This window comes from Neodiprion fabricii, chromosome 3, assembly GCF_021155785.1.
Source record: "Neodiprion fabricii isolate iyNeoFabr1 chromosome 3, iyNeoFabr1.1, whole genome shotgun sequence".
Taxonomy (NCBI): Eukaryota; Metazoa; Arthropoda; class Insecta; order Hymenoptera; family Diprionidae; genus Neodiprion; species Neodiprion fabricii.
In genome coordinates, this window is record NC_060241.1 from 22,543,116 (window position 1) to 22,555,652 (window position 12,537).

Here is a 12,537-nt window from a genome sequence, read left to right on the forward strand (position 1 = left end):
TGAGTGAACATGACTCGATGTTATAAATTCAGACTGTACTTGAAAACCATAACGTTGCATTTTATCCGGGAAATAACACTGATTTCTCTACGGCCAAAGCAACAGGTACACAAAAGTATAAAGAGGCGTGTACTGTTCACGATGCTGAGCGCGTAAACATGTCATCAAGTCTCGAATTGTACTCTCGGTTAACCTTCAAACCTAAGAGCCTGATATGTTTTGATAACACTCACCATCAGATACCTATGGACATGTACGCCTACTAGGGACAACAAATACGATAACTGTTATTAACAAGAACCGATTGTCGTTCAATAAATACGAAAATCTTTATAGCGCCTGTTGCATTCTCTCAGAGGAGACTTTATATCATGTTTTATTAGTTTGCCCGCCTTTACTGAAAACGGAGTAAAATATTTCGGATATACTAAAAAAAAAAAATTGTGTTTTATAGATATCATAGCATCTACTCAACCATTCCAACTGCTGCGCTGAGAAAAATTTCATTTGTTATAGTAACTAGAAAAATTAAAACAGTTGTATCGTTAAAAAAAACTGTTCGAATATTGTTGGAATTACGAAAAACGAGGTACGCGTAACCATTTTGCGCTATTGTCGATCCTTTTTTGGTAATTGCGACGCAAAATCAGCGTGTTCGGTTTACTCTACTGTTTTAGTTAAATAAAGCTTTAACATGAATTTATTGTTGCACAAGCATTAAATTTTCGCTAAACAGTTACAGGAAAATATAGCAACAGTGATCGTAATGAGAAAGAATAGTAACGGATACCAGACCTTCTGGTAACAGGAACAAAACTAATTTTCATTTTGCACCTAGAACTATATTTTTCGATTGTGGTGAAAAATTAAAATAATCAAAGACTAAACGATAACCGAAACTAAAAATTTGTGCGTATAATCTCGCAAATAATTGAAAACTGCTGTCTGTTTACGGCAGATGTGACGAAGAGTGAAACTAACGTATGTGTGACGTGAAAAGCGCGTAGGGAAATTAGAGCTTACGTACCCTTGGGACGAGAAAGTGTTGAGGAGGGGGCAGGGGTGGGGGGAGGGGTAGGGGGAGGGGCAAGCAAGCCACCTCTGTCGAGGCCGAGAGACACCTGAGAAGTCAGTCAGAAATCGGAACTTGAGCGTTACGCAATTCGCACGGTGTTGTCGAGATTAAGGGTCGAGTATTCCCGGTTTCCTATCAGTCTAAACTGCGACGCCGCGGCGATTAGTTCGGTGTTACGTTGTGAACGCGGTTACCTCTCGCAGGGGAAAAATTCAACAAGGAAGGTATCCCAGATCGATTTCTCCGATTTTTAACCAGCTTATAGATATTGCAGTGGATCGAAAACGAGGTGAAGAACAGTTCTTATCGGTCATAAAACACTTTAAGGGGGTGAAAACGATGAATTCGAATACATGTAGCGCATCAAAAAGTCATCTTATTGGGTAATCGTCTTTGGGGTTCTGTTATTTTTTTATTTTGCAGCTCTTTAAACCGTTTTTCACAAATCAAAAAATACGTGTCGCTTTGTTTCGGTGCATTGCATCGTATATGAAGTAAATCAAGATCAGAGAAATTTGCTTGGGAGACCTTCCTTCTAATTTTAAGTGCACATCCGAAGAGTAGTTGAAAAGTGTTTTTACCCGCGACGTGGTGTTTTCGTAATTATATTTCAAGTGTGTGAACATGTGACCGAAAGCAGTGTAGTGGGACTAAGTACGAGACCCTCGCATGAGCCAGCTAAGGTAAAGAAACCTTTATTGCTTTTTCTTTACTACCGATGTTCTTGTCTTGTCTATTATGCAATCCGTGGAAACACAGATCTCGGACCGGCACTGCAGATAGCCGACGATTCCAATTTGAATCGGGACTAGAGCAAAGAAATCCCGACCTGGTGCACGAATTGACGATAAAATGGGGCGGGGTTAAGGTTCCGAATTTTAAAAGCTCCGAAAGCGCCTAATTTCGAATCATTTGGTGGCGGAACTTGAATCAAACTTTTAGAAAACAACAAAGTTTCGAATGGTTGGAAACCTGGCTGCTCACATCTCAGAAATGCAATATTCCGAAAATTCAAGTTACGATACAGCAAAAAATTCCGAAAAATAAAATGTACTCAGACAGCTTAGTTTGCTCAACGAGTGGGTGTGAGAAATTAGAAAAACTGAAAATCAGAATGACCAGGATTCCAAAAGTGAAAATATCGAAAATTCAAAGCAAAGAAAGATGAAAGTGGTGAAATTTCATTGAGTCAGAAATTCACAGAAATGAAAATCTTCGATTATTTGGAATTTCGGTGTTTAGGATTTTTAAATTTTCAAATTTTCGTACTTTTGAAACTTTTGACTTGTCAAAGTTATGCCCTTTCGGCCTTTTGCCCTTTCGGAACTTTGAGCGTAGGCTTCAGGACCATTCGAAACTTCGATGTTTTGTGAAAGTTTGATTTCTTTATAAGTTTCACTTCCAAAAAATTTGGACTTTGGAGCTTTCGGAACTTTTCTGCTCTGACGTCCTGCTGCATTTTTAGGCTCGTTTGTGCGCCTCAGACTTTTTTCGCTTACTTATTGCATTCCGATGTCGGATAAAGTAGTTTTTGTCACATCTTTTAATCCTTACGCTGAATACCGTGGTCAAGATGACCACACGGCATCTTCATCGTAAATTCCGTACGAACATCATCCAAAACAATTTGATTTGCCTCAAGATAAATAATGAAATATCGTAAAGATCGTTAATTCCTTCTTATTCCAAAAATTCAAGTTCACTCGCAGTATCTCCATATTTTTTTCTCATATATCTGTACCCTGCGTATTACACACTCAATTAATACTTCAAATTATTTAAAATTCATCCATATTCCGGCATTTTGTTGTCTTATAAATTTTATTCGCATATTCAAAATTTCACTTTGCTAAAAGTAATTTGTCTTGAAATACATTTAAAGAGTATCGCGGAATTTTTCCAAGTTATTTGAATCGATATCTCAGTTCCTATCCAATGATTATTATTGACGTCGGGTCTCCAGCGATCCCGATGCGACAACAGCCTTATAATACACAAGAGGCGTTAACGCCGTAAGACTTAAATTAACATTTGAGCTTCAGCGATTCCAGGAAATGTCTAAACTCAATTCTAATCGCAGATTCGATACTCGCGTGTTATGGCGAATCACAGAATCAATATTGTGTATCGCACATATTTCTTAACGCACGCGCGTAACTTGGACTTCCGGCACAATTCCTACACTCCTCCGGCATGTTTCGATTAGGAAGTTCGAATCAGGTTACAATTTTTGCGAATACCTTGAGACCTTGACGTCTCATCGAGGGCGAAAGTTTCTCGCAATAATTGCGTTATTTTTTCGCGAAATGAGAAATCTCTTTCGCATTCCTTCGCCTGCTGCAGGGAAGACTTATTTCTTTGATTTACGGTACCGTTCTTCTTGGAAAAATTTTAAATTATACAACTCCCTGGTGGAAATATAAGGAGTGAAGAAGAGACCCATCCGATTCAACGTTAAGCTCCAGTGATGTAAGACTCGGTTTGAGTCGATGCTCACACATTACGCCTAAACACCTGTTACATGTAATAATATACATTGTCTCAGACAATGAAAGCTAGCGAAAATCCACACACCGGACCCCAAAAATAAGTGGTTTCGAAATATTTGAATATTATGATTTTTGGAACACCTTGGACTTTAGATTATTTCAATCCACAAATAACGTCATGCGTTATATCTCAGTCCAGCAATTGATTGGCATTGATATTCACGATTCAATGGAAAATATGAATCACTCGTTTCTTTCTTTCGGATCTCGAACTCTTGAAGAATGAAATGACATACTATATTCTTAGTTTCTCTTGATTTTTGGAACTGCCCTTTGAGGTGAACCACCGTCACAAGTTGTCACGTACGTTTCCTTAATTTATGGTGATATAATAATTAGCATTCTAATTTGATCTGTGAAAGTAATTGTTGGATCTCAAGTTGATTTAACCTTTAATAGCTGTAGCTTATTATCTCGACATAAAATGGTTAGTTTTTTTTTAACTATAAAATTTCCAACTGTGAAATCCTTCAGTTATTACGTGGAACGAAACGGACCTGTAACTTGAACGTTATCGACAGTCGTTGAATTCCCGAAAAAAGAGAATCGCGAGGCTTCATTGGAACGAACCCTTGTCACTGAAGATTGTTTTCGTGAATACATATCGGAATGAATGGTTTGTTTTTTTACTTTTTTTTTCAACTCTTTCACTCCGGTGATATTATTTCGCATTTCCAGGCCCTTGTCAACCCCCATCAGAATCCGGAAACCAGGTCATATTTTCCGTTAAGTGGAAACGACCTTCAAGATCAGCGCGACATTGCGCGCTGTATGACAGCTTCTGGAAATAATTGTTTCCACGTTTCTTGCATATTAGAACTTGAGAATTTACTTCCAATAGAAACTCTCAGTGCCCGATATTTCGTTTTACGATTTATGGTTTTCTAGTTATGTTTAACGAAAACCTCAACATTCCCGAATTGCGTACATAAATTGTTGGCTGTTAATGTCTGAACACTCTCACATTAAAATTCACCAAAATTACAGATACTTGTATCAACTAGTTGACACATTACTAGATTTTTAACCTCTTTGAAGCGATTCAAAATGAAGCATTAATATCTAAGCCTTTATTCAGTAACTCGAATATTTCTAATTTTTGTATTTTCAAAGAGATATTCATAGCTTAAAAATGCATAATAATTTGACGAATACTCCACGAATAACAACAATCTCATAATAATGTTAACAACGACGATCGATTTGAGATCAAGCAATGAAGAGTTAACTTTTTTGACATCATTTCACTTCATACTTCAGTACTCAAGGGAAAAACAATTCGTACGAATTTTTTCTTTCTTCATTCAAAACAAAGTTCAAGTATACCCAACATGTTAAAAAAAAATATATTGTGTGACGTCACCCATGCTAAAGTATATTTATCATACATTATAAAATAGCAAAAATGCAACTGCTCACGATCTTTGCAATTATAATTTTCAACTACAACGAGAAAATATCTCCTAAATATTTTCAACTAGTTTACTTTATCTAAATTTTTTCTTTTTTCTTGCAATGAAACTACCGCATCACCTGCACAAATTCTTTCGCCCCTGATATTCGTTTCTGCGGTCACGGACCGACTCTGCATTTTCATCGGCGATGTAAAACCTTACGCGAAAATACGAGGCCTCGGGGATATTCGTATTTTCATGGGGAATTGGATCGGTGTGAATGCGGCCCAGCCTACAGTTTAACTCGGCCATTTCTGACGCCACGTACTTCAAAGGTCAGTCCGAGAGCCCCAAGTGTAATTGAGAAAAGCAATTTTCAACGGGTTGCCGGATACCTCACGTTCTGCTTATTTGATCTTGTTTGTACTATAGTTGCTCCGTATTATTATACAATTACAGGCGTTACCGACCATATTTATTTACCGGCACCCTCATATATTAATGTACCCGCAAAGCCGCACGAAATGGAGTGAATCCTACGGTACGAATCATACCTGGAACGAAAAAATTAACAGAAATGTGTATCTACATGAATTCTATGATGCAGAGTGGAACTAGCAACGAATAAAAGCGTCGCAATACGAACCTATGTTGGAAAATTTGTTTCTGTGAAAGGAAAATTCATCAATTTATTTATTAAATTATTTCGATTCAATAAATCAATCAAAGTTTCTTACTCTCCGCAAAGTAAATTTATATACGTAATAGTTTTACATTGAAATGATGTTTTGTCATTTCAAGCAAATCCAGAAGAACTTTTTTCCCGTACCGTTGAAAATGAGCGTGAAATTTATTGTAGCATGGAAAACGTTTATTCCGACACAATCAAAATTATAACCAGATCAAAACTCGCAACGAATGCTGAAAATTTCATGTCACGAGTTGTTGACGTTATTCGAGAAGAATTTGCACACTTTTGACAGTTTAAGTACTATAGTGAGATACGGACAGTTATGAAATAACGACAATTTTTATGTTTCAATAAAAATTTTCGTCGTTCAGGTGCTGCGTATTTACGTTACGATGAAAAATCCGCGAATTTGAACGGATGTGAGCGTTCAATTTATACAGACTCGGACACTGTCGAGTGTTGGACAAAAGTCGTACGGGGCTTGAGCGCCACCGTTAATAAATCAAGAATCTTGTTTGATTTTCTCGCTGCTGGTGTCGTTATTCATAGTTGTCAGATGGAAATAAGCCAAAAAGTCTATCGAGATTCTACGAATATCAATAAAACCGTGCATCTGAAACTGAAAACAGTAAGAAAACGAATTTGGAAAAGAAAAGAAGAAACAGAGGACAAAACAACAGCATGAAAACAAACAAATAAGCGAATGAAAAAGGGACGGCTTGATCGGGAGCTTGATTTATGAAACTGAGGAACGCGGAGGCGTTACGCGTTAATGGGAATCTGTAATTCGTATAAATTGCTCGAAAATTTATTAGTACCGGCAGGAATGTATCGGTTTTACTTCGATTCTAACACGCGTAAAAATTTTATCCGGAAAAAGCAGCTCCTACAGACTTCTTACCGTTGGCTTGTTCCTTCGCTAAATTAACATAGACTCTTTCAATCTACGTGCAAATTTATACGTGCAATCGCTTATTTTACTTCTCGTTCTCATGAGTAAATTCATTGTTGTTCGATGAGCTAGCCAAAATTGTTTGAAAATTAAAATAATAAAAAAAAAAAAAAATAAACAAAAACTCCGGCGTCCATAATTTATTTTAGCTTATCGGTTTTTCATAATTGATATATAAATTACTATTTTACAGCAGAATGATTCGGTTTGATTCAATAATAATGAAGCAAAATGTACTCCAAATAAGTTTTGACAGTTGTAATCCTGTTCTTGGTCTGTAAGAAATTACCATTTTCACAAAGTAATCGCGTAACCTGGCTCAATGCATATTTTTCCAAAGTATCCAAATGAATTCGTGCCATTTTTGTCGCCATGACCTGAAGAAATGAATGTGCGGGGATTTGAAAAAATCTTTTTATGAGGGGAAAAAAATCTTTACAGTGGATAATTTTGCCGATTTAATGTCCCGGAAGAGAAAGATATTCACGAAATTATTGCTGCTGCTTCGACGGTGTGATTCGAAAACTATGAGAACAGGGTAGCGAAAAATGTCCGGTTGCGGTTATTGCAAGGTCTGAAACTGTATTCTCATTATTTATCAGAATCCGAACGTAAAAATATTGAAAATTCAAAACAAAGGAAGATCAAAGTGGTGAAATCGGACCAAGCCAGAAATTCACAGAACTGAAAATCTTCGATCATTCGTGATTTCGATGATTCTGATTTTCAAATTTTCTCATTTCCGCACTCTAGGAATTTTGATGTGTCGCAGTTATGCCCCTTCGGCATCTTGTCCTTACAGAATTTTGCCCTTTCGGAATTTTTCAATTCCCGAACTTTGAGCACCGAGTTTCGGACCATTCGAAACTTTGATGTATTGTCAAAATTTGATTTCTTTACTTCAAGTTTTTCCACAAAAAAAAAAAAAAAATCCGGGATTCGGCACATTCAGAACTTTTCAAGTTCGGAATTTCAACCCCGCCTCTTGTAGAAGCGTGACGTTTACAAATCCGGATGTGAAGCGTCGACGTCAGCAGTAACGTTGAAGAGAGGCACATTAATTTTAAGGGTCGTGGCGGTAATTTGGCGTTGCGTACGTCCGAGAGCGCTTCTGAGGTGAGAGGGGATTATGTCGTTATGAATGGAAATTATATTAAAGCCACGGTCACTGATCGTGAGTTGTTTCGCGTCGCTGGGCGGCCCAGAGGAATCAGGCCCAACTTAATTGTTTAAACAATGGGCCGCAGAGGGTGGAGTTGAAGGTTAAATTGAAAAACATCGCGAAGAGATTTGCGGAATTATTTTACCTCTACTTTAGCGCTCTTTAGTCCTTTTCGTTCAAGCCCAAATACAGGGGATGAATCGGCCGGCGGACAGTTCGAATCAAAAGAAAAAAACATTCACGAAAGCTCCTATACGAGATGTTAAGAATTTGAGAAAACGTTTCGTAATTAGAACGTTGGCAATGAATGAATTCTGCAAGTCTTTTGGATTCGATGATAGATAATGCTTTTGCTTTATTTTATTCATCGTGTAGGGCTCTCCAAAAATTGCCTGTAAAAAGTTTTCACAAATAGTTATATCCAGTGGGGACATCAATAGGTTTCTCTTTTTACGATGCTACAGATGATCTCATTCAACAAATGCATTCGCGCGATTACAAGTGTGCTATAATTTGAGACTCCTTGAACTTTTTTGCAGAGAAATTGCGGAGATATTTTATTGATCATGTGCAGTATCGTTACACGTTGAATTCTAAAACATTCCACTAATGTTAATAACGATTAGCAAATGCTGATATTTAACCGACGACTGGAAAAAAAGATAATCCGTTTCAGTGAGCTAGTACAGAATACTTTTTTTTTATGTAAAATGAGTCATAGAATATAATCGAAGGAACTAAATCCTTAAATATTTTAAAGTGATTTGAAACGATGCACCGGTATCTGAGCTTTTGCGTATGATTCTAGTATTCAGTATTTGTTTTACTTTTAAATAAATTTTCGTTGCTCGCGAATATAATAATCAGATAAACACTCATCGAGTTGTAACAACTGTCGCGTAATGAAATCAATAAAATGTTTCGAAATTTGGTTAACCAGTCTCGTTGTTCCACCTTTGGACCCGATTCCGTATCCTTTTTCCGCCACCGAAACCCCCGCCCCGTATTTCCTTTTCGAGCGTGAAACCATCCCGTTATTAATTTACGAGCGCCGCATGTAATTACTGACGTCTCATGCCGTCAGAATCCCGCGGTTTGTAATAATTCATACGTTGTGCAGCCCGACGATACCTCGTTTCGTCACTACCTACGAATATACAAGGCGTTTCCACAAAGTTAACCGATGAAAACGTTCCGCTTGAAGGAACGAGAGTGCATGTATTCAACCGCTCAAAAATTTAACGCGAAAATTTTGTGCATACTTGTGGAATCAAAAATTTACCGGCTTTCTCAGATAATTCGGTTGAAAACTAATCGTTCATACATCAGGAACTCAGGTGTATAAATTAAACAAAAAATTGTGTTTTATCGATGTCATAGCATCTACTCAACCATCAAAACTGCTGCACTGAGAAAAATTTCATTTGTTATAGTAACTAGAAAAATTATAGGAACTAAAAATTTTTTTCACTGTAGCAATTCTCAAATTATGCGATGCGTCGTCTTTTTTTTCTATCAAAAGTCTCAAGTTGACTTACTACCTGTTTTTGATTGGTGGAATTCTAACTTGATCAATCAATTACAACTGTTTTCGAACGTATCGATAACATTTCCGACAAGAATCGCTACTTCCGTTACGCAAGATTGGGATATTGCTTCATCCAATCATTGTCACGAAATCGTTGAACGAAGTTACGACAAAAAAATAACGAAAGTCTGAAAACGGTTGACGGCTTTTACACCGCGTATTAACGTAGCTTCTACGCATTGAAGTAAGCCGCTCTTCCAAGCTTGATTTTCCGTACCAACTTGAGCCGAATCTTGGTACAGCAATATATAGTTTCCGACATCGTATCGCATCAAAGTTTCCCTGAACTTTGTTTCGCCTTATAGAGTATTCGGAGCATAAGACTGGCCATACTTTCCGGATAAAGCAGTAGCTGTATCGGAAAATACGCCAAATCCCTTGATATCGTTTCGGACTCTCCTCGGTCGAACCAGACGCAGCCCAAGTGATGCGGCATAAAGCTGATCTAGTGAAGCACCGCCGTAGCAGAGATCGGAGATCCATCCTGGGACGGATGGGTCCAATATCTTTTCCTCTCTATACCCCCGCACGCCGAGTGGTAGCCGTCTGAATTCCTACTTGTAAAGAGAATTACTCGAGAACGTCGTTGATATCTCGGAACTAACGATTCTTATACGATATTTGATACTCCTGTATCAACGAATCCCAGCAATTGACAATCTCGAGTAGATAACAGACCTCATGTTTTTATTCAATTACATTTTTTATCATCTGCGAGTAGACGGCTGGAAGCGTGGGTAAATTTTAGGAATTTGCACATATCTAGATTGTCAATCATTCGATTCGTTCATTTTTTTTTTTTTTTTTTAATTCAAAACCACGCAGACTAAGTCGTTTTTCAAATATCTTGAACACACGTTCCTATTAAAAACAAACCATAAAAACGGTATTTTTAGCCGTACTTTTTATCACTTTAAAAATTAGTTTAATTTTCGAAAGTGCCGTCATGTACGATTAAAATGTTTTGTCGCTGCTACCCTCTTTTTTCACAATAATTTTTTTTTTCTATTTTTCATAAGATTGTTTTTTATCGCATTATTTTACTTGTTTTATACAGTGATTCGTAAAAAGTGTTTTATAACCATCGTATCAACCGTGTCAGAATGCTACGAATCTTTTTTGAGGGAAGCATAAGTTCAAAAAAAAAGTAATAAAATGACAATGGGAACTCGTAGTTTTATATTCCTATCATTTGAATCCAGTCTTGTAAATTTCAGATTTTTCCATCGAGCCATTTCTGATATTTTTCTGAAAATCTGTGTCTCGGCTACTAGAATACCAAAATTGTAAAGGTTCAGATTTTCGATCGAAACCGTTATTCCGCCCGTATCACCATTCTGGGTAATAAAAAATAGAAATATGTAAATGAAGCTTCATCTATATTTTTTTAAATTAAACGAACCCCAAGAGAATCGAATGATTGGTTGTAAATATATGGATTCCCGATAATCGCCATTTTTTCAGCCGTCCAATCGTATATACGTTCTAAATAAACTCACCGGTATAGAACGAAATTATCACGATTGAGGGTAGGTGAAAAAATATCTTTGACGGAATTGCTGAAGTTATCATTTTCGTGTCAAATATTCAATGATTGCAGGACCCTTTGTAAATTGCTGAACTCTAATGTTTTCCACTGTTCGCAATTCAAAATAAAATTCACACTTTCACGATGTGTATATAGAATCCTTTCGGTCGATATGGATTTCAAATCGGGACAATCTATCTGGCTATAAACTCGTGGAATCGAAGTTTAAAGTTTATAACTTATAAGTTACGCGTACAACTTTAGCTTCGGAGCTATTATAATTTCATAAATATTGACACGAAACTTGCACATTAACTTTACCCCAGGTTCGTTTCAATATTTGAGTTTATCGAAAAGTTGTTTTCAAGAATAAAAGCACAGTTTCCAGTCCTCTACAGGTTCCTGGAACGATGTAATTTATGCCATTTTCCATATTATTTTACGATATAGTTTCGAACAGAAATATTGCTCATAAAAATCAATTATACCTATTTACAAAATTATAGAAATTATAAATCGTATTACAGTTGAAAATATGAATTAGTCACGGCTTGACAGATCCAACAATATCGAATCCCAAAATTTGTCACAATTCTGATTAATTTCAGATCCTCAAATCACTCACGTAGTCCAAACCCACGCAAGTCAGACTAATGACAAAATATCTTTGTATGAAATTGAGTTACCACGCGACAAACCGCGCGTGAAATTATTCGATAAATTTGCTAAACTTTCGGGTAAAGGATATCAGAAATTCCTCGGATACGCCAAGGCGGAGTCCGCCGGCATCCATTTGCACAGGATCACGTGATGTTTGGACCATTGCAGGGATTTGTGCGTATCGGATGCAGGACGTGGGGTTCGAGCTTTCCGCTAACCACTTCGATCCAATTTCAGTCCTCACCATTAATGCCTTTGTCATTACGATTATTACTCGCATTGTGCTGCCTGGGCTAATAGTCTTAGCAGTTGGGTTCAATCGGCAGAAAACACAACCCTGAAATGAAGAGATTTACAATAAATTATTCCCATTCATTATACGAAAATCTAAATTTCATCCAGATTTTCTCCGCGAGTGAGCATTTCTAGATATAATGTATCGCCGCTACTGTGTCAAAAAAAATCTGTTATACAAAAAAAAAGTTAGCTGAATTTTGACATTTCTTTATTTTTTATCATTGTGATAAACACAAGTCATTTGGGATTTCTTTTGATATTTGGACAGTGCATTGAATACGATCAATCTTCCTAGATCAGGAACGAATGAAATTTACTATTGATTAAACTAATCACGTTGATCAAAAATCAATTAATTATTGGTTGAAATCAAAAGTTAGAATTTTGAATGTGTTCGAACTTAATGATTCTCAAATTCTATCAAAACCGATCGTATCGTACGTTTCCGTGATTTCACGTGAATCACCGTTTCGAAAATCAGTTTAACATCAACGTAAAAAAATTGAATCGCAAAAGATTGACTATTTGTCTGAAAGCTGTAGGATAACGACCATCGCGTTATTTTTTTACTCTCAAGTTTGGGATTCGTCTATATCTACACTACTCTTGAAAAGAGACAGTATGCGTAGGTTTGCGATCAA

The 12,537-nt window shown here is 36.9% G+C and overlaps 1 protein-coding gene across 3 annotated transcripts in view; it reads left to right on the top strand.

Moving 5' to 3' along the window:
- LOC124177680 (TWiK family of potassium channels protein 18-like) overlaps window positions 1-12,537 on the top strand; it is a 242,542-nt gene that overhangs the window by 66,663 nt on the left and 163,342 nt on the right. Inside the window, exon 1 of one of the 3 annotated variants that reach the window (XM_046560319.1) lies at window positions 1,643-1,758. The exons of the other annotated variants lie outside the window; for them this stretch is intronic. The gene's annotated coding sequence lies outside the window, so the exon portion shown is untranslated. Of the gene's footprint in view, window positions 1-1,642; window positions 1,759-12,537 lie in introns of those variants that run through there. 3 annotated transcript variants of the gene reach the window in all.